This window comes from Sciurus carolinensis, unplaced genomic scaffold (genome assembly GCF_902686445.1).
Source record: "Sciurus carolinensis unplaced genomic scaffold, mSciCar1.2, whole genome shotgun sequence".
In the NCBI taxonomy this organism is placed as follows: Eukaryota; Metazoa; Chordata; class Mammalia; order Rodentia; family Sciuridae; genus Sciurus; species Sciurus carolinensis.
In genome coordinates this window covers 84363-102545 of record NW_025920294.1, presented here as the reverse complement: position 1 = coordinate 102545, position 18183 = coordinate 84363, and the positions used below count along the sequence as shown (strand labels likewise).

Below are 18183 nucleotides of genomic sequence, written 5' to 3'. Positions count from 1 at the left end.
CCCAGGTCTTCCCTTTGAGAGTTTTGTGATGAATATCATGTTGATCACTGAACTGATATTCCTTATTATCTCCACGACCAGGCCATTATAGGATGGGCTCACTTGTCCCTTAAGTTACAATTAAAAAATAAAAAGGGGGAGATAGATTCCCACAACATTGTTTGAATCTTGCTCTCTTTGTTTTAGATTGTTTGACCTGTGACCCTGAGGATCACACTGCTACAGAGTGACACATGTCTCCCACTGCAGTAGGCATGTCAGATTTGGTTTGATGGAGAGACTTACCAACAGGTCATGGAATGAATAAGATTCAGTGGTAATGTGGGGGAGAGGTCATGCTTGTGTCTTTTCAGAAGCTGCAACTCATCCTATCTGGATACGTGAGTGTGCTGTTCATCATCAACATGGAGTATCTCAAACAATAATTCAGACAAATGAAGAACCTTATGCAATAGACTGAGCACTTGGTCAAACATCAGGGAGGTATTAAAGTTCTAGCCGCCATGTTTGTAGCTATGGTGGTTGTACTGGGCTGTCAGGTAAGCAGGGATCATGATGAATCTTCTTGGGCTTATTTTCCAGATCCATCTTTATTTACTCATGTGGACTGGGGAATCTATTCCAGTATTTACAAATTATACACACATGATGGGAGGTTTTCAGATAAACACATTGCCCCTATTCATACAATTGGTTTAATTGTACTGGATAGAGTGGGAGTCTACCTATATGTTGGTTCCACAATGAAAATACTGACTGTTTAAAAGTGACCCCAGAAGAAAAGACGACATATGGGTAAGCCAGGATAGCCAGGACCACTGGCCTCTGTGATTTGAGATTTGTTGTCCCAACAGTTACAAAATGGGACTTCCCAATGACATAACCATGTTTCCCAAAAAGCATCCACCAGTACCTTCTTGCCCTAATCATACCACCAAACTATTAGGTGTCTTTCATAAATAGGTGGACTGTGCCAATATTTTGTGTGTGTGACTTAATGTTTTTGGCAATAGTGGACATTTTCTAAACTGGTCTCATTGATATGACAAGAGGCGCCCACATCAGGAATTATGACTTCTACTCTGACCTTCACTTGTGGTGGCATGCAAAGAGATCTATGGCTATTGATAGTCAATTGTATTTCATCAATTGTACCAGCAACTTCCTAACTGACCATGTCAACAAGAGCTGTAAAGTGGCTCTGTGTTATGGCCTCTGGGCCTGTGTACAAATGTCTTATGTTTTAATTTCTGGAAATATAAAAGAAAATAGAACCAGGGAAAAGTACGACATAACTTGTCAAATTCCCATCTGACTAACTGCATTGCTAGTTGCAATAGAGGATAAGGAGTGTTTGTGTTGCTCCAACCTTCCTCTGTTTTGATCCCAGCTAACATCCATTGTCCTGATATTCTCATGCTGGAGGTCATCTCTCCTTTCTAGGCACCTATTCCCAACTTTGGAATAGGAGTATATACCGTGTGTCTGTTGCACCATTGTATGTTGGAAGTTTAAAACTTTTTAAAATAGGGACTCACAGCTAAGGGTGTGTGCTGAGCCTAAGAGGAGATTATGGACTCAAAGAAATGTTGAACTGTTAAGAGTATGGGGACCTCAGAGATGGACTCAATAATTTTTCTACTGTGGGATGAATGTGAAGTTTTGGGAACTGGGGGCAGAAAGTTAGAATTTGGATCTGAAGTGTCCCCCAGAGAATTATGTGTTATAGGCTTGGTCACCAGCTGGTGGTGTGATTATGAGGTGGTAGAAACTTCAGGAAGTCATATGTAGTTGGAGTGATTTAAGTCACTAAGAGTGTGACTTGAAGGGTTATCGAGACCCTGGTACCTTCCCCTCTCTACTTCTTGTTTTCAGTGAGGTGAGCAGGTTTGTTCCACCATGAACTCCCCACCATAATATTTTCCCTTTCCATAGGACCTAGTGAAACAAGGCCAAGCAACCATTGAAAGAAACTTCTGAATCTGTTTGCCAATATAAATCTCTCCTTGACTTAAGTCATTTACCTCAAAGATTTTGTTGCCAAGCATAAAGCTGACTTATATACTAGTATCAATTATTAGATATGCTTGGAAATATGTTTCAAGTTGTTTCAAGCATATGGGATTCTTCATTGTAATCATCCCATAAAATACTGTTCCTGTCAATTCAGAAAAAAAAAAGGTTTTCAGCTAATTCTGTCCCCCTAACCAAAAACATTGTGGGTATCCAGAACTATGTAAATATTCTGTCATGAATTTTAAGGCATTATAGTATCTGTGAACTTCTTGTGATTCATAAAGAATCTTGTACACAAAAAATTAGTATCACAATTTTAAATGGGATTCAGTCTTCAATTGCACTTATTTATTTAAATATTTTTCTTCTAGTGTCCAAGAGTGATCTTGATATTTCTTTCTTTTTCTTCCTCTTTGATCAGTACTCAATTTCTGTAATTCTCTAGAACTGTGTCACTTTGATGGAGAGATCTTCCTGCTTCACTTCTCTGGAGACTTTCCCCCTAGAACAGATATGGTAAAACCACAATGAAATAAACACAAACATAAAAGGACATAGAGAAACAAGGTATCTCCAGCATTCTTTAGAGCAAGCTGATCCTTCCTCCACCAACCTTGGTAAAAAACAAAAAAACAAAAAACTTGATACCTGCCCAAAGATTTGAGTAATTCATGTAGTAAAAGAAAACAACTCCTGGGAGTATTTGGAAAGCAGCTTTGATCATTTTTACTGTCATCTTTGGGTATCATGTCATTCTCCAAAGGAGTCTGTGAAAGCACCAGAGAAGTACACAAAAGTTTAAAAACCTTCCTCAAACCTTCATCATTATAAAATTCCTTTATTTATCATTGCATTCTGCTCTTTTGTGAACACTTTCATTCTGAGTGTAAACTGAATGGTCTGAATCTCATGGCAACACATGAAGCCTCCTTCCCTTTCATATAATGTCACCTCTGGAAAGGGCCCTCATCCTGTCTTGATTTCCCCTGGGTTCTTGCATGACCAGGGAAAAGCTCCAGCCTATAAGAAGTTACAGTGATTAACATCTCTCAGCCCTCAGTAGGTTACAGGATAGTAGGAAAAGGAGGATGAGATTTGCATTAACATTGGGCTTGGGTGTGAAATATCCTCATAGGTCTGTGTCTCATTGTGATCAGGAAAACAGGGGAGACCAAATTTTGTATCATTTACCATGGAAACTACTGATGCAGGCTGGGTAGACATGGTTTGTATGCTCTGGAGATCTTCAGGGGGACTTCTGAGATTGCTGGTGAAATAATATTGCTTTTACTAAACCAAAGGCACTGAATCCCAGAAAGAGTGTAGGTCTCAGCTTGTCAAAGATACAGTGACTCCAGTGGAATCTGTCTTCCGTCTCAGACCCCTGGCACATATCACCTGTAAAAGACCCTGAGACAGTTCACTCACTCATTTTCTATATCATGGAGGGAATCAGGCAGAGGCTGATTCCTGGTTTCTGGAAGGAGCAAGATGATAAGGCCTGCAAGGATGGAGGAGGTTCCATAGACGACCTGGGGAAAGGGTCCTGCATGTTTCCAGGATCATCAACATGGGTGCCAGGGCTGCTCCCATGTAAGTGCAAACTCCAGTGATTCCTGAACCTTTTGCTCTGGAGCACAAGAAACAAAGAAAAAAAAATGCAAAATTAATCTGGGGATAATGCGCATGGGGTTTTTGTCAGCTTTTTGCATTGATAATGTAAGACAACAAGGGATACACTTAGGTATGTGAAGATTGATGACTTGCTCTTGCTTTTGAAATTTTGTTTGGTTGAATAACAATTATTCTCAAGTTTGCAGATTACTAAGACATATTTTATCATTTAGAAATATTATTACTCATTTATTTTATTTATTATACATTATTATCTGCATTCATACATTATAATTATAACAAATGAGGGGATTTCTTGTGATATATTTGTATATGAACATAATTTGGTCAAGTTCATTGTACAGTTCCTCCCCTCCAATCCCCATTCTCTACTCTAGAGGACTCCCTTCTCTTTTAATGAAAATTCATGCTATTTCTAACTTTCTACCTTCCACATAAATAAAACATTCAATCCTTAAGTTTCTTAGTCTGGCTTATTTCACTCATCATGGTCTTCTACAGTTCCATCCATTCACCTGCAAATGACATAATTTTGGTCTTCTATATGGCTGCATACACTCCAGTGTGTATATGTAACATATTTTCTTTATTCACTCATCTGTTGATGGACACCTGGGCTGGATCCATAACTTGGCTATTGTGACTTGCACAACAGCATCTCTAATTTAGGTGACTCCAAAGAATCCATGAGATGTACATTAGTGGTATATGAGCACACCTAAAATTCTCTGGCAAAAAGCTAATGTTGGGTAAATTCTGGCTATAATTGTTATCATTACCATCATTACTTTTGGTTTCTTCCCTTGATAAGTCATTGAGCTGTGAGGGGATGTTTTAACGGTGACAGGGAACCTAGGAGAATTTGTACTTGATGAAGTTGGGGAGCAGTTCATTTGCAAAGAGAAGAGGAAACAGAGGCAAAAGAAAGTCTCCTCCCAAAGATGTCAAAATTATACGCATGGTCTGCATTTCTGGAAAGAAGAAGACCCAGGAGACAGGAAATATGAGAATTACATCCCAAATTATGAATGGAAAACACCCTTATTGGAGATCTTCACAGTGTAAAAAAATACTGTGGACAAACTGCATAGAGGCAAAATTTGTGGCTGAGAGATTGGACTTACCTGCGCAGTTTAATTGATGGTGAATAAAAGGTTCTGAATAATTGTATTCATTCTCCTTGACTCTCTAAGATTTTTCAAGGAAGGAGAAAAATGCTGAATGCAGGAGGACTTCTCTTTCTTTTTCTGTCCAGTGTCTCCTCTACACTTCCTGTGGAAGGTGTGACTGTCATGTGGAAATTAGTGATGGGTATGAGACTTACCCTTGCACTCAAAGAATTTCAAAAAATGGTCCGTGCACAGTACTGGCATGAGTTAAAGATTGTAGAATAGCGTCACAAAAGGACAGGAATTACATAATAATGAATAATCTGGAATGTATCCTGATCTAGAGCAATGTTTCCAGACTCAAGAATAAGAACTTCTGAAATGGAAAATATGTCAGACTTTGGAAACCACTGAAGGAACCTTTCATAGTCAGTTTTCTAATAAATTCAAAGAAAATCTCATGAGAGCTTTAAGCCTTGGTGTGGGCTTTGTTGCAGGGTAAGAAACTGACATTACTGTTCACTTTCAAGTGCAGTGGATATAGCCAGGGTTATTGGTGCACACATGTAATCCCAGTATCTCAGGAGGTTAAGGCAGGAGGACCAAGAGTTCATATCTAGACTCAGCAACTTTGAGAAGCCCTAAGGAATTAGCAAGACCTGGTTCAAAAGTGAAACAAGTGTGTATGTGACTCAGTTGTAAAGTGTCACTGGGTTAAGTCCATGGAACCAAGGAGATATATAGAGAGGAATGCAGTCCACCAAAGTGGGATTTTGCAGAACACATTACAACACAAGGAGCTGAGTAAATCATGGTGATTGATATGTTGTTACTGCTATACATCTCTTCTCTACTGGACCACAAGGGGTTGTTTCCTGAAGTCAAGATGACCCCCAAAAGCAGGGTTGTTTTTCTGGTGACCTGAGATGAGACCTATGTGGGGACACACAGAGTTTAGGAATAAATTGTCAATGAAGGTGAAGTAATATGTCAGAACCAGGCTCAGGAAGTGACAGTACAGTGTGGGTGTATTAGCTCATAATTATGAGTCCAGACCTACATTTTTGCAAGGATATATCCTTGTCCAATAAGCAAATGATCTATTCTGACCTAGAGAAATCCAAGCCTCAGAGGCCCCAATTTCCAGGAACTTCTTGGCCACAGTGAAGACAATCACATCTCTCAACCAACTTTACTGACCTTTTACTGTTTTCCTACCAATTCAATGGCAGAATGCCCTAAATGCTCAACAGGTTTCAGGGAACATTTTGAACCCAATTCTTTGGATTGGATTCCTATATGTTCATCTGGAAAAATCCTCAGGAAAGTGGGGAAGATAGTTCCTTTTTTACACTGTGCTATTTCCTCACCTTCAGGCACAAATATGATGACCAGAAAATAGCCCATCATGGACATGAAAAAGAATGGATGTATTCCATGGCCCTTGTGATTCAGTGTCCAAATAGAAACATAATTTGTTGGGATGTTGACTGCACCAAGGAGAATCTGAACCAGGAAAACATTGGTTCCCAGGTGCTGCAGGTGCAGTAAAAGGCCAAAAGTGGGCAGCATTATTGCAAATCTGCAGTAAACAAACAGGAAAGACACATGTCATGAGGGTTAATTCTTAAAGCTTTTAGATGATGGTAATAGTGAATCAGTCTTGATGAGTCATTTGTTGGTGTTAAAATATACAGAGATATCTCTTTTTTTGGAATATTTGCTTACAGGTGATTATAATTATATTAAAACAAATGTACAATGATGGAGACCATCAGCAGTGTTTAGTTTGGGGAGTTGTGAGGCATATTGTGGAAATGCAGGATGGGTCTTCAGAATTTTCAAGTTTTTTCTGCTCTTGAAACTCACTCTTTCATTATACCTCCATAAAACAAAAGCAACAATGATGAAACGCACAGAAAAATAGTGTACAGGATTGAAGTGATCAGCACAATTCTCCAGTGTGAAACTGGCAATGTGATATGATAAACAGAACTTCTCACTGTGCAATGGTCCTGTGCCAGTCTTTCCATCACCCTTTGACTACCCCCAGCCACAGAAATGCTCTCTATATCCTCCTCACTTTTTGTCTCCAAAGCTGTGGTCACCACATATTGTACACATTGAAATAAGAAGTACACTACTTCTCCAGTACTTTCCTAGGCATGGTGTGAAGCCTACCTCACCAAGGACAGAAGACAGATCTATTTAATCAAGTCACACAGAGAAGTTTTCTTCTGTGCTGCCTGCAACTCATTCTTCATGGTGGATCTCACAGCCTTCAATAATAACAGAGACAACATCTTGTTCAGTTTTCAGAAAAAGAAGGGTATTGTGGAAGCACTGGGCACACACAGAGTGTTTGGTCAATGAATATGCTATCTGGTGGAAAATAAAGACATTGGAAAAAATGGCCAGCATAGAAGTGGTGTGATAGGTGAACTTGGAAGTTCTAGGAACCTCAGGACAATTGTGAAATGAAGATACATTAAGCAGGAACTGGAGAGGACTGTATATCATTGAACAGTGCATGTATGTTGGAGATTTATATGAGGAAGGAAACCAAAAGATGAGTTAGTAAGATTACAATTCAAAACCCCATTCATACCAGACGGCTATAGAAGTGTTGGTGATGGAATTTTTTTCTCAACTAGTTACCAATTGTAGGAATACAGATTTCTGGTCTCAGGAAGAAAACTTATTTCCTGGCATTTTATTTTTTATTTTTTATTTTATTTTTTGTGTCATCCAAGTTTGTAGTATACCTTGCATGCTATCTCCATGGAAGAGGAACCTGGAATTAACTTGAGTTTGGAATCAGGAGGATCTTGCTTTAATTTGATTTAAACTCAGGCTTGGTTTTATACTGAAGTGCTACATTGACCTTGCCACTTACCACTTGTATACCTTGGGCAAGGTGACTGATATTGCTATAACCAGGACCATGAGAAGTAGTAAATCCAACCAAATAATCATGTGTTTCTCCCAAACATTTTCTATGCCATTTACTAGGTCATAAATGTTCATGTCAAACAACTTCTAGCAGAACACTTCTACTTATTAATTCATTAGTTGTGGGCTGGCAGGGAGCCAAAGGGCATGCTTGGTATGCCTGGAGAAAAACAGGAAGCTCTCACAATTGGCTACATGTAAGCTTGAGCTGGTGATTGCTTGACCATTAACAGGATTGGGTGGACATATCTGATCAAAATTGCTTATGCATGAGACTGCTTAGATATAGAGGGTGTTATCCAAACTAAAAAAACAGCTCCTTCATGACAATCTGAGGTGTACATGTCTTTATGTCCCTCTGGATGGCGACATTTGGTGGCCCATATGGGGAATGGTGTGCACTCATGTAAGAAATAAAGGAGAAAATTTTTCACTAGCACAGTCAACTAGCAGTCAACCAGCAGGTTTCCCTATTTGAGGAAACAGTGGCCTTAAGGTACTAACAGAAGGCTCCCCTAGTGAGGGAACTTAACAGAAAGCTGTCCCAAGAGACAGCAAAGGACATCCTGTAGTAAATGAATGTGTGTAAGTTGTTAGTTGTGTTAATATTTTTGTTATTTTTTCTTGTTTGGTTTCTGTTTAAATTTCATGGATTCCCATGGAAGGCTCTCTTAACGCCTCTCCCTCTTGGTACTTTGCCTATATGGACATTAGTTTGTTTCTGTCTGACTTCCAGGGAACCCAAATTTCAAGAATAGCTAAGAGAAGGGGAAGAGATATTAGAAACTGTAAAAGAAGAACAATCAAGTCAAGCTTCTGAAAGAGAAAGTAGATGTTCAGACTCAGAACAGGGATATGACTCTGAAGAACAGGAACTATCTGAGACAGAGCTAGAAAAGAAGTTCTCTCAGTGGCATTTAGCCCCTACTGTGCCGCACCCTCCAGCATATAATCCAGGTCACCACTCTTTTCCAAGTTGTAGGGGTGCATGCACTTGGTGCACAGGGGTGTCCCCCAGACAGTGGGCTGATGTAGAATCTCAATCAGTGCTCCCAATATTCCCGGTATTTGAAGATCAAAACAATCAGAGATATCATCAAATATTAGATATAAAATTAGTGAAACAGTTAAAAGAGGCAGTTATGTCCTATGGAGTACAAGCTGCATTTACCATTTCTTTATTAGAGAATGTTGCAAGTCAAAATCTTACTCTAACTGATTGGGGTAATTTAGCAAAAGCATGTTTATCTGGGGGACAATATCTTATGTGGAAGGTGGCCAACCAGGAGTTATGTTCTGATACTGCCCGATGTGATGCAGTTGTGGGCAATTCTCAATGGAATCTAGACATGCTGACAGGCCAAGGACCATATGAAAGGCAAGGTAATCAGATTAATTTCCACCCTGGTGTGTATCAACAAATTAGTGCTGCTGCCACTAAAGCTTGGAAAACGCTTTCAGGTGCTGGCGATCTTCAGGGACAGTTATCTAAGGTTATTCAGGGCAACAATGAACACTATGCCGATTTTGTAGACAGATTGATTCAAACACAAGGACGTATATTTGGAGATGTAGACCAGGCTATGCCTTTAGTCAAACAACTTGCATATGAGCAAGCAAATAAATGGTGTAAAGAAGCAATAAGAGCTTGGAAAAACAAAGACCTTGGAGCCTATTTAAAGACTTGTAGGGATATTAATGAGACTTTTATTCAAGGTCTGGTGATAACTTCAGCACTTGCACAGGTTCTTAGAGGCAATGCCAACTCCTGCGCAGGCCAACAGTGTTATCGGTGTAAACAATATGGATGCATAAAAAAGGACTGCCCCCAGGGTCCTGTGCCAAAATTATGTCCCAATGTAAAAAAGGGAAACACTGGGCAAGTGATTTTAAATCAACTAGAGACAAAGTTGGTAACCCTTTACCTCCAAAAAATGGGAATCAGGGCCCCTGGCCTTGGGGCCCACAAATATATGTGGCTATCCAGTCCATACCTCAGACCCATTACCCCTTGACTCCCCAACTAGACAAACAAGAGGAAGCACAGTATTGGACCTCTGTGCCTCTGCCAGAGCAGCATTAACTCCAGAGATGGGAGTACAACCAATACCAACTTCGATTGTCGGCCCATTACCTAAAGGAACAGTGGGACTAATTCTGGGAAGGAGTTCTTCTGCTTTAAAAGGATTAAATATTGTCCCTGGAGTTATAGACCCTGATTTTACAGGAGAAATAAAAATCCTTGCTTATTCACCAAGAGGTGTTGCAATAATAGCTCAGGGTGATAGCATAGCACAATTGTTGGTCTTACCCAGCTGCCATGATCAATATCCATAAAAGAATATTATTAGGGGAAATAAAGGATTAGGTTCTACTGGCCAAAATATGGTCATGTTAACATTGGATTTAAAAGATAGACCTATGACAAAGTTAGTGATAGAAGGCAAAAGTTTTGAGGGCTTATTAGATACTGGGGCTGACAAAAGTATTATCAAAATTACAGAATGGCCCAAAGCCTGGCTGTTTCAACAGGCAGATCAGACTTTAAGGGGATTGGCTATAGCTTCCAATCCTAACAAAAGCACAGCCATATTAAAATGGAAGGATGAAGAAGGTCATAGTTGTACTGTCCAACCTTACATCCTTGAACATCTCCCGGTAAACTTGTGGGGGAGAGATATCATGGAACAGATGGATTTACATCTCATATCCGAGATCCCATACAGTAATCTAAAAACTAATCAAATGATGGGAACCCAAGGACACATATGGGGAAAAGGTCTTGGGAAAAATAGTCAAGGACCTACTTCACCCATTTTAGTTACTCTAAAACAAGATAGAAAGGGTTTGGATTTTTATTAGGGGCCACTGAAGCAATTAAAATAACATGGAAATCTGATAAACCTGTCTGGGTCCCTCAGTGGCCCCTCTCAAAAGACAAATTAGCAGCAGCCCAACAATTGGTTAAAGAACAACTAGAGGCTGGACACATCAAACCATCCACCTCTCCTTTCAACACACCAATATTCATAATAAAAAAGAAATTAGGAAAATGGAGGCTATTACATGACCTAAGAGCAGTAAATTCTATAATGGAGCCCATGGGACCTATTCAGTTAGGATTACCTACTTTATCAACTATTCCAGATAATTGGCCCTCCATTGTAATTGACATAAAAGATTGCTTCTTTTCCATTCCATTACATCCCTCGGACACCAAAAGGTTCACATTTCCTGTGCCCTCACTTAATAACAGTTTTCCTAATAAAAGATATGAATGGATAGTTCTCCCACAAGGCATGGCCAATAGCCCCACTGTATGTCAAATATATGTAAACAAGGCCATTGAATCCATATGCCTAGCAAACTCTCAACTTTTAATCTATCATTATATGGATGATATTTTGTTAGCTCATAAAGAAAAAAACTGTCTTGGAAAATTATTGTAGTTCCTTAATAAAGTCACTAAAAAGGTGGGGCTTACATATTGCCATTCATTGATAAGGCACAAATGACAGACACCAAAAACTTCCTTGGATCTATCATAAATGCAACTATGGTTAAACCCACAAAAATTAGTATTTGAGTAGACCAACTTAAGACTTTGAATGACTTTCAAAAGCTATTAGGTGACATTAACTGGATTAGACCTTACCTTCACTTACTCACCTCAAGTTTAGGCCCCCTGTTTGACATTCTTAAAGGTGATTCTGATCCCCTTTCTAAGCGGGTGCTTACCCCTAAGCTTGAACAGCTCTCAAGCTTGTTGAAACACCTATGGAAAAGGTTCATCTTGATCGTATTGACCTAGTTAAGCTTTTATCATTCATTGCCTTGGCCACAAATAAGTTACCCACAGGAGTGTTTTGGCAAAAGGGTCCTATTCTATGGGTTCACATGAATTATGCCCCTAACAAGGTCTTATCCTTGTTTACTGAATCTGTGGCAGAATTAATCCTTAGGGCATTAAGAGTATCCCTTTCCACCTTTGGGTCACATCCCTTGTCAATAACTACTCCTTATGCTACTGATCAGATACAATATCTTATTAATAATTCAAATGCATGGGCTATAGTCTTCACTAGTACTTCTGCTGTGTTTGACAATCATTTGCCATCTGTTCCTCTTCTCCAATTTTGGAGTCAACATCCTATAATTTTCCCCAAAATCACCCGAAAAGAACCTATTATAGGAGCTACCCTTATATTTACTGATGGATCAAAAAATGGTATGGGTGCTATTACCGTAAATAGTGTTACAGAAACATTGCTGTTTAATACTCTATCTGCACAACAAACAGAACTATTAGTAGCTATAGAAGTATTCAGAACCCACCATGAGCCCTTTAACCTATTCTCTGATAGCAAATACGTTGTTAATGCTATTCAAAATTTAGAATTAAGTGGTCTGCTCTCCCTCACTTCCACCATCACTAAGTATTTACAATCTTTACAAAAACTTATTTGGGATAGAAAAAGTCCTTTTTTTATTGGGCATGTTTGGGTTCATACTGGCCTTCCAGGTCCTCTAAGTTTACATGGCCCCCAGAGACCCACATATCTTTGATGCACTTGAAAATGCAAAAAAATTTCATTCCAAATTTCACATAAATGCTTCTAATCTACATTTATGCTATCAGATTACTAAGGCAACAGCTCAGGACATAGTCGAGTCTTGTGCTAAATGTGCTACACTTATTCCTAACCCCTTGTTAGGAGTAAATCCAAAAGGGCCTCAGCCCAATCATATTTGGCAAATGGATGTAACTCATTATTCAGAATTTGGAAAACTACAATTTATCCATGTGTCAATAGATACCTTTTCAGGATTTATTATGGCCTCTGCTCACATTGTAGAAAAAACCAAAGATGTAATAACACACTGTTTACAGTCTTTCTCCATCCTAGGGGTCCCCAAACAAATTAAAACAGATAATGGTCCTGGATATACGTCCCAGGCCTTTAAACAATTTTGTTCCACCTTTGGGTATTCAACATGTCACAGGAATTCCCTTATAATCCTACTTGACAAAGCATTGTTGAGCGTGCCCATTTAACACTTAAAAACATGCTTTATAAACAAAAAGGGGGAATAGGGGAATCATATAGATACCCAGAAGACAAATTATCTGTTGCCTTGTTCATTTTAAATTTTTTAAATTTCAATTCTGAGGGCCGATCGGCTGCTGACTGTCATTCAGAGCCTAATAAAAAACATCTACCTCAAGTGCTCTGGAAGGACATTCTATCAGGACAATGGAAAGGCCTGGATCTGGTATTAATCTGGACCCGAGGATCCGTTTGTGTTTTCCCACAGGACGCACAATCGCCAATTTGTGTGCCTGAAAGATTGGTCAAGGCTTCCTCAATATAAAATCAAGAACAACAAGAAGATGTGGAAATTCCTCCAACTGCTGTTGTTGATGATCCCTTACCATGTTAATGGAGGAGCCATGCGTTACCAATGGGGGATAGTAAAGGCATGGCCTTGCCCTTTGCCCCTTACTAACTCTTCCAATCTATATCCTCCTATTCTTACCACTAATTCCACATTAGGGTTACCTACTGTACCCTTTTCTCCTGACTTAGCACCCTTCCCAAATGGCTCCTATGACTTAGCAGGTTATGTGGGAACCTCCCCCCAAGTTTGGCTATGCTAGACCGGTAGTCAGAGATGGGTAAGATTCGTGAAGAGCTCATACCAACCTAAAACAGGGAATGAAGATATAAGCTTCATTTTCCAATGACGGGTAAGGATGTTGCTCTGTCATGGACAACCTAAGACAGGCAAGGTCTTTTTATAAACAAACAGGGGGAGATGTGGGCTGGCAGGGAGCTAAAGGGCATGCTTGGTATGCCTGGAGAAAAACAGGAAGCTGTTACAATTGGCTACATGTATATTTGAGCTCATGATTGCTTGACCTTTAACAGGATTGGGTGGACATATCTGATCGAAATTGTTTATGCATGAGACTGCTTATATATTGAGGGGGAGACTGTTCTTTGGGGGTTGTTGTTGTTGTTGTTGGGATCTGAATAAAGAAAAAGCTCCTTCATGGCAATCTGAGGTGTACGTGTCTTTATGTCCTGCTGGACGGCGACAAAGGACAGTAGCATGAAACAGATACTATTACCTCATGTGTATATATGACCACCTGACGGATGTGATCCTATAATCTGTTCAATCAGAAAAATAAGAAATTATACTCCATTTATCTATGATATATCAAAATGCAAAAATGCATTGAATTGTCATGTAAAATTCATTAGAACAAATAAAAACTTTTAAAAATGAAAACACACAGAAAACTGGAAATAAAATGGAACTTCTGAAAATTATGAAGGAAAACTACAAGACCTCTATTTAGTTAATGTCATACTTCAGAGGAAAGCCACAGTATATTCACCGAGGATCATCAAGAGAATCAGAATGTCAGCTCTCACAAGTTTCACTTAGCTTTGAACTGTAGATCGTAGCTACTGTTGAGAAAAGAGCCAAAGGAGAAGATGTAAAAACTACAAGTTAACCTGCCCTTATCAGCAGATGATGTAATCATGTTATAGAAAATTTTAGGGATCTAAAAAAAAAATCTAGAAATACTGTTTGTATACTGCAGGACTTTTTCAACTAATCTCTCAGCACATTACTCTCTTCTCCTTTGAAGACTCCCATAGGTCATATGTGGATGAAATGCTTGGTGCTCTGAGATTACCTTGCAAGTTGTGACTGTTTTCAATCTAGTTTTATTTTAATTTATCGTTTAGCTCCTCAAGCTTGATAATTCCTAGTAGTCTTTATTCATGAATTTATTCTTCATTTATTAAGTAATACTTCATTTATGATTTTATCAGAAAGGCAGTTCATGAAGTCAGTATGTAAGTAAATTGAAATTCTATTAACAGTATATATTATTCTAATGCAAGGAAAAAATTGGACAAAAATACAGACAACGGATGCCTGGGATTCCTAAGAAATGGCTCTAGTCACAGAAGTGCTGGTTTATATGCTATAACATGTCATTGTTAAAAACATTTTATTTTGAAGATTGCAACCTTATTTATTATACATGCAAAGAAACTGCCCTCAGTCAAATTTCATTTGTGAGATTAAAAGCATAAGAAGCGTATAACCTCAGGATATGATATAGATCTAATAAGATACATGAAAGAGTGACTATTGAAATGTCAAGTATACTCTTCATATTCAATAACTGTTTATTTCTAATTCGTTAAAAAAAGAAATTCTACATAGCAGTGATTAGTACAAGGCAATTAAAGTTACAAAAGACTATGTCATAGCTTCAAAGAGAAAGTAATTGACAATAAAAAATGAGGGCAATGGTTTCCTCAACCTCATACTTAAAGACTTGTATACTTGGAAGTTTTGAAAGCATCCAGTACACAATGAAGCCAGTAACAACACCACAATTACACTGATGTTTTTATATTAATCACATTTAACTTTTAAGAACCTTTTTGACTCTGTAACGTAGTGTAATATTTTAAAATAACAGTTGTTGCTTAACCAGAGTTGTACAAACCCCAATTTATTTAACTACTTTCTCTAAATAACAAAACTTAACAGACATAAGAAATTATCCTGATAAATAAAGGCAAATTATTATTCTAAGAAGTCCTATAACTAACCCACAGAGGATCAAACTTTGGTTTATAGCAGTACATTAAGAGTTGACTTATGTCTTCGGAAAGGGTCAGTTCCCCTCTCCTATCCCAACTTTTCTCCAGGAAAACTAATTAATTGAGGGTCCCTACCTTTTGAATTGTAAATAACTGCCCTCAGAGTCTGTCTAGTCCCTCTTGAAATGTAACAGATGTTTGCAAAAAGAATTGGCATTTTTTTAACCTGTTTCCATAAACAATGCTCCATGCCAGAGATTCTGTACAGGCTCAATTGAGACTCACAGATTAGGAATTTTCCTGTTCAAAGAGGAAAAAGCCTTAAATAGTTTGAACTGATCATACTAATTATATATAACCAATTTAGTTACACACAAAATTTTTCAAAATTAACTTTCACTGAAAATTTTGTATCTTACTTGTTTTACACCTTTTTACTTTCCCACACAAAAGACTTTCTCATTCAGAGTCATTATTTTTTTTCTTGTGCCCTCCATATTAAAATATATTTCCATGCCTAAAATCTTTTTACCTCTTTATTAGCTGTTAGTCCCTTTATATATATACATTTGAAGTAATCCCTATGAAATTTTTGCATTTAAATAAATTACTTCTTTTTAATAAGAAATTTACATTCTGAAACAATACCCATAAAATTTCTGAATAGACAAATCACTGCATTTTAATATGGTGAAATACTTTTGTATTTCCATAGCACTTGAATTAAAACTGATTAAAACTTTTTGTACTCTTTGTACATAAAATTACATCTGTTAGAATCTTAAATCTTAGTATATTTGTTTTTAGTGAGGACACAGAAATGAAGTAATCTCAAACTTTTTCACGTACAAATTCATGAAAACCTGCTTTTCACTTAACTATATTATCTTATGGATTTTCAGAACTTAAGATTATTTGATTTTATATTTTAAAGTTGATGTTTTAGTAATTTATCCTTGTGAATTAATCAGATATCTCCTAAACACATTTTTTATTAATCCCATTGATGTTGATGATTGATGTTGATGCTAAATCTAACTTACTCGTATTTAACTATAAAAACAAAGATATCAAACTAGTGTAGTTAATCGTTTGCTCCATCTCTTCCTTGTTGAAGAAAAATTCTACAAGCAATGGACATTATGTTGTATACATTTTACAGAAACCAACACATGCTCTGCTGTTTGACCATCTAGAAAAACGTGTGCATTGGTAATTTTAAAGGCACCTTTATATTTTAAATCAAACCACCTTTTTTATGTCAATGAACCAAAAGATATTTGGATCCATTTCTAATTTAAATTTTTAATTTATGAGCACTCATTTATCTATATGCCATTTTGATACCATGTATAGGATATATGAACATAAACACATTTGTAGACAAATAATACAGTACACAGGTTATCATACATACATAAAACAAGCAGGAAACAAGCATCTTATACCTTTTTGTAAGTGTAACTCCACAGGTAGGAGGGAATTTTGCAAATGTTACAAATAACCCTAAACTTTACAACTACAGAACATTAAAGAAAGAAATTAAAGAAAACTTTAGAAGATGGAAAGTAGTCTTATGTTCTCAGATAGGCAGAAATAATATTGGCAAAATGACCATACTACTAAATGTGTTATACAGATTCAATACAATTCCATTTAGAATCCCAATGATGTACCTCATAGAAATAGAGGATGCAAACATGAAATTCAATCAGAAGAATAAGAGACCCAGAATAGCCAAAGCAAACCTTAGTAGGAAGACCAAAGTACGTGGTATCACAATACTAGACCTTCAACTATACTACAGAGCAATAATAATAAAAATGGCATGATACTAGCACCAAAATAGACAGGTAGACCAATGTAAGAGAATAGAGGACACAGAGACAAACCCACATAAATACAGTTTTCTCATACTAGACAAAGGTGCTGAAAACATGCAATGGAGAAAAATTACCTGTTCAACAAATGGTGCTGAGAAAACTGAAATCCATATGCAGCAAAAATGAAAGTAAACCCCTATCTCTCACCCTGCACAAAACTCAATTCAAAGTGGATCAAGGACCAAGGAATTAGACCAGAGACCCTGCAAAAAATAGAAGAAAATGTTGGCCCAAATGTTCATCATATCAACTTAGGTCAAGAGTTCCTTAACAGGACTCCCAAAGCACAAGAAAAAAAAGAAGGAATCAAAAAATGGAATATATTCAAACTGAAAAGCCTTTTCTCAGCAAAGGAAATAATCAACACTGTGAAGAATACAAACAAACCAATCAATACATGAGCTAAGGAAATGATCAGACATTTCACAGAAGATTTACAAGCAATCAACAGATATATGGGAAAATGTTCAACATCTGTGGTAATCAGAGAAATACAAATCAAAACTACCTTGAGATTTAATCTCACCCCAATTAGAATCACTATTATCAAGAATAGAAGAAACAATACGTGATTTTGATAATGTGGGGGAAAAGTTACACTCATACATTGCTCATGGAGTTGAAAATTGGTGCAGTCACTCTGGAAAGCAGTATGCAGATTCCTTAGAAAACATGGATCGGAACCACCATTTAACTAAGCTATCCCACTCCTTGGCCTCTATCCAAAGGACTTAAAATCTGCATGCTACAGTGATGCAGTCACATCAATGTTTATATTAGCCCAATTCACAATAGCTAGATTGTGGAACCAACCTAGATGCCCTTCAATAGGTGAATGGATAAAGCAACTGTGGAATATATACACAATGCAATATTATTCATCCATAAAGAAGAATAAAATTGGGGCATTTGCAGGTAATTGAATGGAGTTGGAGAATATCATGCTAAGTG

The 18183-nt window shown here is 37.6% G+C and overlaps 1 pseudogene; it reads right to left on the bottom strand.

Annotated features, from left to right (window-relative positions):
• Positions 1 to 2457: 2457 nt before the first annotated feature.
• Positions 2458 to 18183, bottom strand: part of LOC124975520 (solute carrier family 22 member 9-like) — a 60348-nt pseudogene continuing 44622 nt past the window's right edge.